The sequence below is a fragment of the Triturus cristatus genome, chromosome 9 (genome assembly GCF_964204655.1).
Source record: "Triturus cristatus chromosome 9, aTriCri1.1, whole genome shotgun sequence".
NCBI classification, from domain to species: Eukaryota; Metazoa; Chordata; class Amphibia; order Caudata; family Salamandridae; genus Triturus; species Triturus cristatus.
Genome location: NC_140592.1, coordinates 272,490,781 through 272,505,967, shown reverse-complemented (window position 1 = coordinate 272,505,967; position 15,187 = coordinate 272,490,781).

Below are 15,187 nucleotides of genomic sequence, written 5' to 3'. Positions count from 1 at the left end.
AAACTACTATGAACCAATGAAAAGTGTTGTTTCGTAATCACATGATTTGCCATGCGCGCACCGTGTGCGCACCGTGTGCGCACGGAGCACGAACGGTGCCTGCACGCATTCACGCACAAAGCACGCACGGAGCACGCACGCATGCGCACACAGAGCACGCACCCCGCGGCAGAAGATAGCCAAAGAGAAAAGTTAAGAACATGAAAACAAGTAACGGAAGACACTTCCTAACGTCCTAGGCCTTTTTTAAATTTATTTTTTAAATCGCGGGGTGCACGCACGGTGTGCGCACGGTGAAAAACACTTTAAAAAAACAACATTTTAAAATGTTTATAAGTTTATAGAAGATATTAACTATGCTGTTCAACTTTATCCAAATTCATAAAAAAAGAGCTGAGCCATTCCATATTACAGGATACAGTCAATCTATAACTATATACATAGGTAGTTTATTGTAAAATAAATATATAAAAAATATAATAATATATACATAAATTAGCATTTAAAAAACCTTACAAATTCACAAAAAAACCACAGGTTTCACACATGTTATAGTTAGAAATTAGCATTTAAAAAACCTATCCTCCCTGCATCACAGACCCGTCATCACACTAACTCATTCACACACGCATCCATTGGTGGGGCCCATAACACCAACACTCATCCGTCCCACTTTGAGTCTGCACACAGTAGGAAAGAAGCGCTGGACATGTGGGGTACCTTATTACCTATAGGAAGAAAAATTATTTACATAATGTACATTATATACATCTGCACTTATAGAATCCTAACTTTAGGTTATGGACCAATTAGTTGGACTGGTTGATGGTGATTTAGAACCAGCTAAAACACATTTAAAGTTTTAGAATCCTTACTTAATAACCTTCAAAGAATCACAAACTCATTGTCTGTTAATCAATGTTTAGTTTATCTAATCAATTTGCTTCCAGTTGCATAAACAGCATTTTGGTAAAACAAAGTTCAAATTTGATTATTCAGTACAATTTAACATGACGCTCATATTTACCTAATTCTTAATGTTCGCTCGCTTTTCAGGTGAAATCATCCGAATCGAATGCAGGATAACCTCCAAATAAGTCCGGCAACAGTTCTTTAGCTTGGCACGACTCAGTCCCAAAGATGTCCAAAGGACCGGATAATCTGGACACCCTTCTGGGATGCACTAGTCTCTACCCTTCTTTACTAACCCCTTTTTATAATAATTTCTGAATAACATGCTACATTTGTTAAGTTGCGACTGTCGGTGATTGGTCAAACCTTCAAATTTTGTAAGTTCGAGTATAATTCCCATAGCTACTTAATTCTCATGGAACTAAGAGACGTCATGTCCTGGTTTGGGCAGTTCTCATGTGAAAGTATCCAACGTATCAATGTTCCGTTTGCTCGAGACACTTATCCTTTGTTTGTCTGTCAGTCACACTAGTTGAGCTTTGGCAGTCCTCCACGTTCCTATCCTTGACAAGGAACACTGTGACCTGACGGTGGCCACTTCCGAACTCCATTTTGGATATTGCAGCCTAGTAGGCCCAAATGCCAACTTAAGCGAAACAAACATAAAAGAATAATTAATTTGCGGAAATGAAGAGTCTAATGCTAAACCCACGCTAGTCCCTTTATATATTAGTATTTTCCTAGCTTATGGCAACATTTAAAGCAATAATACTCACCATTTTGCCCCATCAGGAACGCAAAACTTTACAAAAGCAACATAAATCATGCAATTTTCTATGTCACCACAATCTATCATTAATACGCGTACCACAGTTATTCATTAAGGTTATTTTGCCATGCAATTTGCATTTAGTCCCGCGTGTAATTCGTGTTTATTAAGATGCACGGTTGATTAGTATCAAATCTTCACACAATTAGTACAGGTTAATAATTAGAATGATTAGGTAATTAGTATTTTCATGCAAAATAGAGAAGGTATATAAAATATTGTTTTACCTGCTCCACAAAACCCCCCTTTGTTGATTTTTAATATCACCACAAATCCCACTATTTCAATTTAATTTTTATGGAAATTATTTCAGTTCCCTTACAACAGGTTACATAACATCATGGTTTCCCTCATTTCATCGTTTCTCTTGTTTCCTTATACATTTTGTCTTTCCATTCTCCCAGTTCTATATCTCCCATTTCTCTTTCCTTTCTTTCTTTCTCTCTTTTCCTTGCAACTTCTCTTTTTATTTTATTTGTAATTTTCTTCTTTTTATACATACACACCCTAATCTCAAGATTAATACTAGTATGACCACACAAGTCACTGGAATTAGAAGTTTTTAATAGTAGAAAATCCTTTACCAATCTTTTCCCAGACACTTTCAACCTCCAATGGAACAATCTCCTCATGCAAATCCGTAATATTCTTAATATATTTCTTTAAATCTTGACTCTCGTCGGGAATATAAGTACAACAATGTTGCACTTTCAGCATCCCACAGACTCCTCCCTCTTTTGCCAAAATTATGTCAAGGGCAAGTCGATTTTGCATAACCATGGCTCTCATGGTTACCATTTCGGTATTTACCAATAAGAACCCTCCAGCAGTGCTTGTCAATAAGCGATCCACTACTGTAGATAATTGTCTAATTTTGTGTGCATTCAGAGATATTCCCACAGCAGGTATCAGTGCTCCAAAAATATCCCCTACAACTTCTGGCCAACTTTCCCTCCTTCTACGTGTTGTCTACCTATCTCATGCGCACCATCCCTTCCCCTTCCCACATGAAATATCTTTGGGAAGACTAGGCCTAGGTAACATGTACCATACCAATGGTCCGGCAACCGATAATAAGCTTTGTTCCCACAGATAAAATATAACCCAGGGAATACCGGATCGTTTCCTCCTTTAAATCCCCATCCTCCCATGAAACTATATATACGTATCATGGCATTCACTCGCACCTACAAAATAGTTGTCATACACAGTTTCATTTCTTCAGATACACAATTTTCCTCTCTGAGGCCAATCTGAAGCCAAAGCTGGACTGGTTTTTCCTTTCATTTTTTTTTTTTTTTTTTTAAACTTTATTGTGCAAAATGGCATCGTTACAAATATGGGCCTACAACCACCAGGGCCGGCCGCTAGTATATGCATATCAATTGCTGGATGGCACGAAGCAGGGACCGATCCCCCGAGATTCAGCAGGGTTACAGGAGATATTCTAAGCAACTAAGAAGCTAGGCAGGATACAGATATTTTTAATTTTAAAAGGAAAAGAACAAACAAAAAAGACAATGAAACAAAACTCAAGGCGAGAAACAGTCTAGACGGTGTCGAGCTCCGACGGGGGGATCCCACCATACCAGGTAGAGAATCAGGAGGACAATAGAAATGACCAGGGGGGGGGGGAGGCAGCGGGGAAGTCAGAACAATCAGCCAAAAGGGTACAGTATTCCAGGAACCTCAGGATCAGGGGGACAGAGAAATGTCCGGAGTATCTACAAAAGGGGGCGTACAGATGTTACCTCGGTAGGTATTCCACTGACCCCAAATTCTACCCCACGCCCCAGGCTAGCCCCGAACCAGATACACCGTCTTCTCTCTGAACATGCATCAGTCCATGTTCTCCTTCCACACTGACACGGTGGGAGGCCGTCGGGAACCCCAAAGCTGCGCAATATCCCTCTTTGCAATCATGTTCCCCAGTGCCACCCACCGGGCCTGGGCGACGTTGTAGTTATTCGGCTCCCATACATTCAACAAACATCGACGAGCCTCAGGCAACAGAGCGACCCCAGTGACACACTCCATTACAGCATGCACACGGTGCCAGTATGCCGCAACCTCGCGGCACTCCCAAAGGATATGAAGGAAGGTGGCGCTCATTCCACAGCCGCGCTTACACAACCCATCGGAAGAAAAACCCATCGCAACCAAACGAGGACCCGTCACATAAACACGGTGAAGAATTTTGAGCTGGACGAGACGGAGACGGGCAGGAATGGCAACCTCTTTCGGGGAGGACAGTGCGGACTGCCAGTCTTCGTCATCCAACTCCAACCCGTCTCCGGTCCAGGCCTCCCTAAGACGCACAAGGAGGTCCGCCCGATTGTTGATTAATTTCTTATAAATCAAGGAAAGCGTACTATCGGGCAGATGACCATCAAGTATACGGTCCTCGAGTGGTGAAGATGCAGGGACTGTGGCACCGGCCTCGAAGACCGACAGCAAAGCGTGGCGGACCTGTGCATATCTAAAGAACTCCCTCTCACTCAACTCATACTCACTCTGAAGCACCACAAAGGATTTTACCGCACCTTTCACCCAGAGATCACCCACTCTGCTAATGCCAATCATATCCCAGTTATCAAAACCTTTCGTTGTCCAGAGGCATCCCAATCTGTCCGATGCAAACAAGGGGGTCGCTCGTGTCAGGCGATCATTCCATCCCACAGCCACATTGGCATCCTTCCACACACGTACTGCAATCTTAGTGGGTCCCGTTAGGTTCCTCCCCGCCGTCCGAGAGTAGAGCGCTCTGTTGAAGTTGCCGCCAGGCAACTGATATTTATCCATCTCAAAAGCCGGATTTAGACCGGGTGCTTACGTAGCATGGTTGATGGCGGACAACTGGGAGGCCCAATAATACCTCCTGATGTCCGGGAGCGCGATGCCCCCGTCATACCAGGGGAGAGTCAGTTTTGCCAGAGCGATGTGTGCGCGACCGTCCCAAACAAGTCTCCTCCGTAAACCCTCCACCTCCCGAAAGTAGGCCGCCGGAATAATATCAAAGGAATTCTGGAGTGCGTAGAGAAATCGGGGCAGGGACATCATTTTAAAAAGTGCCGCTCGACCGAGTGGCGACAACGGCAACCTACGCCACCGAGCCACGTCCAACTTCAATCGCCGGAGAGGGGGAAGGAGATTATGCTTGTGGCGGACCGCCGGGTCCAACGATACGTAGACCCCCAAGTACTTGAAACCGGATTGCGAAATTTTAATGGGAAACCTATTCGGTAAGGGGGGAAGGCCACCGGAGATAACATACACACACGATTTAGACCAATTAATGATCAAACCGGAGTTTTTCCCGAAAGTGAGGACGTCAAATAGGACGTTAAGGGATTCACGCGGGGAGGTGAGGTACAAAAGAATATCGTCGGCGCACAACGAAACCCGGTCTTCAAAGTCAGGGGCCCACCGGATGCCCTTTATCGATGGTTCCCATCGGAGCCAGGCTGCAAGTGGTTCGAGAGCAAGAGCAAAGAGCAGGGGGGACAACGGACACCCCTGCCTAGTACCCCTCCCGAGGGCGAAGGGCTGGGACACCCTACCATTGACAACGACCTGAGTTAGCGGATCCATATATAGAAGTCTCACCCAACTAATAAATCCCGCACCGAAACCGAACTTCGCCAGAGTGGCCCAAAGATATGGCCATTCTATCGTATCAAAGGCCATCGTGGCGTCCAAGGAAGCCAAGATGGCCGGCTCGGAGAGAAACTCCGCCCTGGCGAGAACGCCATGTAAGCGTCGCAAGTTGAGAGCAGTGTTCCGGTGCGGAATGAAACCAGATTGATCCGGATGAATCAGGTCACAGATGACAGCGAGTAAGCGATTAGCAAGGACCTTGGCGAGAATCTTCGGTTCAGCATTCAATAGGGAAATAGGCCTGTATGAAGCACAACGATCACGAGGCTTGCCCTCCTTCGGAATCACAACTATTGTGGCCAGACGCTGGTCACAAGGGAGGGAACCAAGCTCACACGACTCCAGAAACATATCACGGAGAAACGGTGCGACTTTATCCGGGCGCAATTTGTACAATTCAATAGGCAACCCATTGGGGCTCATAGCTTTGCCCGAACGAAGGGAACGAATCGCGGTAGCAATCTCGTCGGCCGACACCGATGCCTCCATGCGCTCTCGATCCTCTTCAGACAAGAAGGGCAGCGCAATGTCCCTCAACAAGAAACGAGAGTCATCCTCATCTCTATCGGACACCGGGGAGTAGACCACACGAAAATAGTCAGCAAAACACTCCACAATCTCGCCAGGGTCAGTCACATGCACACCATCAGAATTTTGAAGCACTGGGACCACACGGTTCACGCTCTCCTTCTTATCAAGCCATGCAATCAATTTACCCGCCTTATCCCCGACATCATACAGTCTACCTTGCTGTTCCCTGTACATTGTCTTGGCAGCATCCGTAACAAGGGATTTATATTCAAACTGTTTCAAGCTAAGGGCGTGGAGCCTATCCTGGGTGACACCTAAGTCGAGATCAGCCTCCAACTCCAGTATGTCGGCCTCCAGCTTCACGACCTCCCCATTCCTAGCTTTCTTGGTCTCGACTATTAAAGATAGGGCCTGTCCACGAATAACAGTTTTGAAGGCTTCCCACAGGGACACTGAGGACAAAACAGACCCCTCATTCTCCAGGAAGTAGTGGTCGAGCGACTTAATGAGGCTGTTACGAGTCTTGGGGTTGCGCACATGCCAAGGGTTAATGGGGGCGATCCGCCTCGCGGCTTGCGTCCCCATGTCGAAAAGAAGCCACACAGGGGAGTGATCTGAAATGCCCCGGGCCAAGTGTCTTACCTCCCCAACGTGGGGGGACTGGGCCACGGGCATGAGGAAGTAATCAAGCCTGGAGAGACTCCCATGAGCCCCGGAGTGGAAGGTGTATTGACATTGCGTCGGATGCATTAACCTCCAGCAATCCACCAAACCAAAGGTGTCCAAAAACCCACCAAGCCATGATTGGGAAACGGGAAGGGCCTGGGGGGGGGGGGTGGCGATCCAGGTCGCCGGATAGCACGGAGTTGAAGTCCCCATCCATGAGGAGAAGACTATCGGGGAGTTCCAGCAACATCCGACCAACATCAGAGAAAGTGGAGGTCTGGAGGCCAGGGGGAACATATATCGTGACCAAAGAAAGAGTCTTACCCTCCCACCTACCGGTTAGAGCGGCATAACGCCCTCTGTCGTCAAGGATGACATTATCAATCTCTAGTGGGAGGGAAGACCGGACCAGAATACCAACCCCTCTGGAACCAGTGGTGAACCCAGAGTGTGCAACCAATCGGTACCCCCACCTATTCATAGCATGACACACATTGCCGACCAAATGTGTTTCCTGCAGGAGTACCACATCAGGGGTCAAACGACGCAAATATTGCAGTACAACACCCCTTTTAATACGATCCCCCAATCCATTGACGTTCCAAGATATCAACCTCAACCCACTAACCCCCATCCCCAAAAGAGTTGCATGAGTCCCCCCACAGAGAGCCGGACACCTGAAACAGAAAAAGAACCAACCTGCCGCCTTGAGAAAAGAAAACACAAACACAAACACCCTCTCCCACCCCCCAACCAAAACCCATTACAACTCTCCCCTCCCTGCACCCCTGCAGACTAAAAAAACACCCCAAAATGCAGTGTGCCTGTCGCCCTAACAATCCCATTCTACAAAAAGACCCCGGAGGAGGAGAGAGGCCCGTCTCCACCCGCCACCCGGACGCGAACTACTATAAGGTAAAATATACAAAAGAAGTAGAACCCAACTGAGCAATGTCCTCTTGTCAGGGTTAGGGACCAAAAGGTTACTTCTGTGTAGGCTCACCACCCTCGGCACCAGCAGGGTGCCCCGTTCGATCGCCCCGACCAGGCAGGGCATCCAACCAGTCACTCACATTGTCCGGTCGCTCAAAAAAGAAGGTCCGTTCCTCGTATTCCACTCGAAGCCTGGTAGGGAAAAGCATAGCATACTTCAATCCTAGGTCCCGTAGACGTCGCTTAACCCCCTGAAACCCCATCCTCTGTCTCTGGACAAGTTGAGTGAAGTCCGGGAAAAAGTTGACAGAGGAGTTTTCAAATTTCACCGGGCCGTGTACTCTCGAAGCCTGCAAAATCGCATCACGGTCTCTGAAATGAAAAAGTTTTGCGATGATAGGCCTCGGAGGAGCGCCAAGCTTGGGCTTACCGCCCGGAACACGATGTGCACGTTCCACAGTGAAAAACTTGCTCAGTCCAGAAGGGGCAAGATGGGTGAGGATTAGATCTTCGACCAGGAGGTCAACCGACCGAGTCTCGGGATTCTCTGGAACCCCTATGACGCGAATGTTGTTGCGTCTTGCCCTGTTCTCATAATCCTCCAGCCGATGGGACATCAGGTCGTTGGCCGATTTCAAAGTGCCAAGGTCTGTGTGAAGTTCCGACACATCGGCCGTGCGGCTGGAAGTCTTCACATCCAATGATTTCACCTTCTCGTTAGTCTTAGACAGGTCGGCCCTGATTAGAGTGACATCAATGGCGACCGTGTCAATTTTACGAGCCAGAGCCTCATACTGCTGGCCGATGGTCTCCTTCATGCCGGTGATGGCGCCCATGATGTCCTGCAGGGACAAGTCAACAGGGGCAGAAGGGTCATCTCTGGCGTGCTCCGGGGTACTACTGGAGAGCCCGGGGGATCCTTTGCCTTGAGTGTAATGGTCCATAACGTTTGTTTGAAACGGTCCCCCACGAAGAGACGTCTTGGTCTTCCGCTTCTCGGGTTCACCCCTGCCCGTCATGGTAGAAGATGCACCCCGGAGGGGCCCGCAAGACCTGGTGAAAATGGCCGCCGGCAGGTCGGGCACCAACAGGCCAAGAAGCGGGCTCGTACGGTCCGGAGAAAGTCACGACTTGACCCAAGAGGCTATAATGAGGAGGCAGCGGTGACACTAAATGGAGGCTGGATTGGTCCCCGGCCGAGCGAAACAGTCTCTCAATCAGACCATGTCAGGATCCGGAAACGAAACCGAAAGTGGGGGTACGGCCACCGATGAGGTCCCACTGCCGTTGTTGTTCAACTACGAACCGGCTCCACAAGTCTCCAAGTCCCCAGCACGGCCTCCATGTGGGCCTCAAAAGTTCAAAGTGCTGTAATTCTGGTCGCCCAAGTCCGATTCAAATTCTGAAAAGAGTTATGGACTCAGTCGAGGTTCACCTTCAAGAGTCCGTCCGAGAAATCAGGATATCATCAGGATAAATTGCGAGGAGCGGCGAGGGTCCGGGGAGCCCTGTGCTCACGCGACCATCTTTGGTGCGCACTGGTTTCTCCTTTCAAATGTTTTTCTCTTTCTACATCCCAAACTGTCATCTCCCCTTTTCCCTTTTCCCTCAGGTATTTTCCTTTGCATCTTAATTCTCCTCTCTTCTACCATCTCCAGAAAAGTCTTCTCTTCCTTCTTTAGACTACAAGTAAGATTGTTTCTAAACACTGCCTCTAAAGTTAATTCTCTAGTCTCTAAGAAGTATTCACCTAAAACGTTACCAGATTTTATCTTGTTTAGTTCAGGAATTACAGGTACTTGTGAGAAAATATTATCTACATCTGAGAAATAGTATTCTAATTTCCCTGTTTTATAGAACAATCTTGCTAACACACTACATGTGATTCCATAAGTCACAGGAAGGTGGTAACAATCTCTAACATCCATGGTTTTTACATATTCATACAATAACTTTGAAAACATGTTGTTAGAAAAATCTGTTATAGACCTATCCTTATGTAAGTCAGTTCTCTCTATCAATCTAGCCGTATAAGTATCATGAATCTTTTCTACATTAGTCTTATTCTCAATATGATCCTCTATCGTTTCAAACGTTACTTTAAATGAAACTATCAAAGCTAATACGCTCCAAAGAAGCATTAGTAATCCTGTACAACAACAACACACCTTGCACCATCTTCGAAGGAACACATGTAGACTTTCTACTTTCTGAAATGACCAGTGTCTTTTGACTTAGCCTCTTTTATTTACTCTAGTTTTCATCTAAACCCAAGGCTCTGAGCGCCTACTTGGTTCTTTCAGTTATATGTCTTTATCCGGTAATTCAATTTCTCTGCAGTCTTTGCTTTTCGTTTCAATCTGGCATTTGATCTTCTTTTACTTTGTTTTCATAATCTTGGTTCAGAATTTCCTGAACATCCATTTCTTCCCCAATATCGGACAAGATAACTCTCAGGATTTCCATATCTTCTTCCTCCTCAACCACTTCCGGTACAGTCACACCTAGACTGTCTTGGCTGTCTGCTTCCTCTTGTACTTCAGGAAGTGCCACATAAGTCCATTCCGGTGACTTATACCTCTGGTTGGGTTTCTTAATTCGTTTTCCCTTCTTCAAGTGTGTTTAATCAGTGTCTCCAGAGTTTTCTTGGCTTGACACCTCATTCACTTGTTCTGCTTTGGATGACTTTACTCGTGTCAATCGATATCTCAGTCTTTTTACTTTGTTTGGCCTAATTTCCTCCTTTGCAGGCCTTTTCAACTTATTCACCTTCTCACCTCTTTCGGCTCTCCAGGCTCTCTTTCTCACGACTCGTCCTTCTTGTACTTCTCCTTCACTATCTTCAGATTCAGTCTCACTTTGATCTTTGCCTTCTGTCGATTTTTCTTCCACAACTTCCTGTTCCCTGTCTCTAGTTGTCCCTCTTCATGTTTCTTCCATGCAATCTTCCTGCTGACTTCTTCTACCTGGGTGTGCGGGTTCCCTACACCTCCTCGGGGGTCTTTTGCAACAATCTCGCCCTCTCTCTCTGTATCTAATTCTTCACCTTCTACTTCCACGACCTCTGGTGGAGTTTCTCGTGCACTTGTATGTGGAGCCTCTTTATCAAAAATTTCCTTAACAGTCTCTTCAATATTCTCCTTTACACTTTCCTGCTCTTTCTCTTGATCAGGATCTGACTCTGAGCTGGTATCAGAAATCTCCAACCTCCTTCTTAATGGCAAGTTCTCTGGTTCTGTAACTTGACTTGGTTCCGACTCTCCTCTTCTCTGAGTTGGTCTGGCCCTTGCTTCTTCTGAGTCCGACTCATAGCTGGTATCAGATTCTCCAAAATATTCTTCTTTCGGACTACCCACTGGACTAGGGATTCGTAGAGTATGACTTGCATGTATCCAATTCTTTACCCTGGCACATTTCACAGCCGTAGTCGTGGTCAAAATCACTTGCCGTGGCTTTCCCCATCGTGGGACCAGACAATTTCATCTTCTATGTACTTTGGTTCTCACCCAGTCACCTGGATTCAAATCATGAGCTGGCTTCTTTTCAAGAGTGGTTGCATCCGATCCAACCTGATGAAACACAGAATGAACGTAATCAGCCAACGGCTTGCAATAATCCAACACAAAGTCATCAGATATAGGCAGTAGTTTGTTGACAGGAATGAAAACATGTCTCATTGCCCTACCCATAACAATTTCATGAGGACTGAATCCGGTAGCCCTATCAGGAAGAGATCTAATAGTCATGAGCACTAGAGGCAAGACATCAGGCCATTTCAATCCTGTGGCTAAACACATTTTTCCCAATCTGTTCTTAATGGTGCCATTTACTTGTTCCACTACCCCAGAAACCTCTGGACGGTAGGCACAATGCAGTTTCTGTTGTACATTCAATGCTTCACAAATCAATTTTATTATTTCATTCTTAAAATGCTTCCCTCTATCTGACTCGATCGTAACTGGGAAACCGAACCTAGGAATGAATTCTCTTTATAGGAGTTTTGCTACTTTAACCCCATCACTCCTTCTGGTTGGGTACACCTCTACCCATCGGGAAAACAGACAAACCACCGCTAGGACATATCTTAGCCTATTACATGGGGGCATTTCAATGAAATCAATCTGCATTCTGGTGAACGGACCTCCTTCCCGTCCTATCATTCCCAAACTCACCACTGTTTTTCTTCCTGGATTGTATTGCTGACAGGTAAGACATCTCTGACAAAGTCTCTCCGCTACAAGCCGAAACTTGGTATTATACCATGTCTGTTTGAAAAGTCTGATCATAGCATCTCTTCCTACATGTGCCTGTCTAACTCAGTCGGTAGAGCATGAGACTCTTAATCTCAGGGTCGTGGGTTCGTGCCCCACGTTGGGCGCCATTAAGTTAGATTACTCTCATTAAATTGGTGTGCAGGCCCATCTCTTATTTTACTTTTTCATGGTACATCCGTGCCATGGTAGAGACCATGCTATCAGGCTTGACTGGTCTTCCATCCCGATAAACCCAGGCTCGGTCTGACTCTCGAGGTGCACATCCTGATTTTATTCACTGTTTCTTTTCCTCATCTCCTGCTTCTTCCTGCAACTGCCTCGCCTCTTCCCATGTATTTACAGTGTTAGTAAAAAGCAAGGGACATGAATTCATCTCCTTTTCTCTGTTGCTGTTTATCGAATTTTGATTGCGCGCACAATACTGCGCTATGTCGTTAGCAAACTCATTTCCCGCCGACACATAATCAGCAGTCTTCGAGTGAGCTGTACACTTCACCATTTCCCAATTGCTTAGGCAGCTGTATCGCCTCAAGCAATTTCCCAACCACTTCAGCATTTCTTATAGGAGTTCCACTCGATGTCAAGAACCCTCTTTGAGCCCATATTTGCCCAAAATCACGTACCACGCAAAAGCCATACTGGCTGTCGGTAATTACAGTGATTCTCAGATTCTTTCCCAATTTGCATGCTCTTGTTAACGCACATAGCTCAGCAACTTGATCCGATCTCACTCCTTTCAAACAAGATGCTTCCAGCACAGCCGCTACAGTACACACTGCATATGCCGCACTCAAAACCCCTTCATCTGTTCTCAAGCATGACCCATCCACAAACATCACATAGTCACTTTCTTTCAGAGGTACATCTTTTATGTCCGGACGAGGCTTGGTACAATAGTCAAGTACATCCAGACAATCATGATCTATGTCATCTTTTCCTTCCATATTCTCAGCATCGGCAACAACGTTGAGGGGTTTACATTGAAACACCTCACAAGGCTCACATTCGTTGCTCCCAAAATGACTTTCTCATACTTTGTCAGACGACTATGCGTCATAAATTGGGTGAGGCTCCTTGTTAAAAGGATCGCCACATCATGCGGTACAAACACTCTCACAGGATATCCCATCACAATTCCTTCACTCTGTTCCAAGCTCTTACAGGTAGCAGTCACTACTTTCAAACAACCAGGCAATGCCACAGCTACAGGATCTAATACAGCTGAAAAATATGCAATGGGTCGTCTCAATTTCCCATGTTTCTGTACTAACACAGAAAGTGCACATCCATCTCTCTCACTGCAATAGAGCTCAAACTCCTTTTCATAGTCAGGCATTCCAAGAGCTGGGGCTTCACACAAACTGTCTCTTAACTGTTTAAAAGCCTTCAACTCCTCCTTGTTCAACTCAAGAGGGTCTTTCACATCGCTCTTCGTCAATCGTACCAAAGGTTTTGCAATCAGCGAAAAGTTGCTGATCCATTGACGGCAGTATCCAACCATTCCAAGAAACATTCTCACTTCTCTTTGAGTCATTGGTGCCCTCATTCCTTTTATTATTCTGATCCTGTCTGTAGTCTCAATTTTATGGCCTAAATATTGTACTTCCTTTTTGCAAAACTGTAATTTCGATGGGGATACTTTAAGTCCTCCATCTGCCAAATAATTTAACAATGCAACCGTATCTACCACACAGGCTTCTCTGGTTCTCGATGCCACCAATAGGTCATCGATGTATTGCACCAATACTGAGCTTTCGGGCATTTTTAGGTTTTCTAGGGATTTCTTTGAGATCTGATTAAATATCGATCGACTTTCTGTATATCCCTGTGGGATTCGGCACCATGCCAAGGTACGTTCGCCAAATCGGAATGCGACACAGGTCGATGACCGTATACCATTCTGCATCATGAGGAATCTGGTATAAGATCGCTGAAGGATTTGGTACTATGGGACAACATGGTACAACAATTTTATTCACTTTCCTCAGGTCTTGCACTATTCTGAAGGTTCCGTTAGGCTTCTTCAGACCCATAATCGGTGAATTACATGGGCGGCTCATTATCTCTCTCAAAATGCCTTGTTCAATCATTCTGTCTATTATAGGAGCGACTCCTGCAATTATTTCGGGTGTCAATTTATACTGTGGAATATTCGGGTAACTTATTCCTTCTTTTACAGTTATTTTCACAGGATCTACATTTCTCATTAGTCCCATATCTTCTCCTGTGAAATTCCATACCTCGAGTTTCACTGTTTTCTTCAATTCCTGAGGCAATTCTTCTGGATCGACTACAGCAAATGCCTCGGTAACCTCGGGTTCTAGATTGGCCATAGTCATTTTGTACAGTACATCCTCATCAGGAGTCTCAAAAGCTATGCCATCCGGAGTACAGAAAATCGCGCAATTCATTTTACACAACAAATCCCTTCCTAACAAATTCACAGGGCTCGTATCACACACAACGAAGTGGTGCATGTCTGAAAAATTTCCCTATTTTATCTTTAACGGGTTCATTAAGATACGTTTTTATCTGTCTGTTTGAAACTCTGACTACTTGGATTGTTTCATCCGAGAGAGGAAGTTTTTTAACATCAGCTGACCTAACAGTTGACCGAGTAGCACCAGTATCTACTAGGAAAGTAATATTTTCATCATTTATCTTTCCATCTACAAAAGGGCATGTCTGGTCTACTTCTAGAGCTGTGCCAAGTACGCACTCTTCTTCCTCTCCTCGGCACCGTCAATAACTCTCTTCTGACTCACTCTCATCACGTTGCAGCCAATACTGCGAAACAGCACTAGCGTGCGGTTGCTTTGTTACCTGTTCCTCGGTGTAGAATCCTGTCTCATTACTGTATCTCTGAGGATTTACGCTCTGTGGAAAAGGTGGCTTTGGCACCTGACACTGTTGGGCAACAACCTGCTGCTGTCGCTGTGGTTGACAACTCACCTCATTCTGCACCTGTGGATTTAATGATGCATTATCGCCATTAGCACTTGGGGGAAGTTTACACTCAGATTACCAATGCCCTACCTTTCCGCAGTTATGACACGGCCACTTATTTTTAGCTTCTTCTAAACTAATCTGTCCTTTTCCTTTTCCAATGCTAGCTTTTAATTTTACATGGCCCATGCCATTTGCTTGTTCAATCAGTTGGGCTTCCTGTCTTTCCGCTACCTTGACCTCAGCCCACATGGCCTTCTCTTTTAACTTACGTTGTTTGGCTTCAATTTCATCACTAAAATATTTTGCATGTCTCAATACTTCATCTATCTTTTTATTCTGCCAATCCACAGTATGCTGTTTAATCATTTCGCTCACCTCAGGTCTTAGCACATACACAAATCGATATACAAAATGACTAAAATCCTTTTCACTCAGT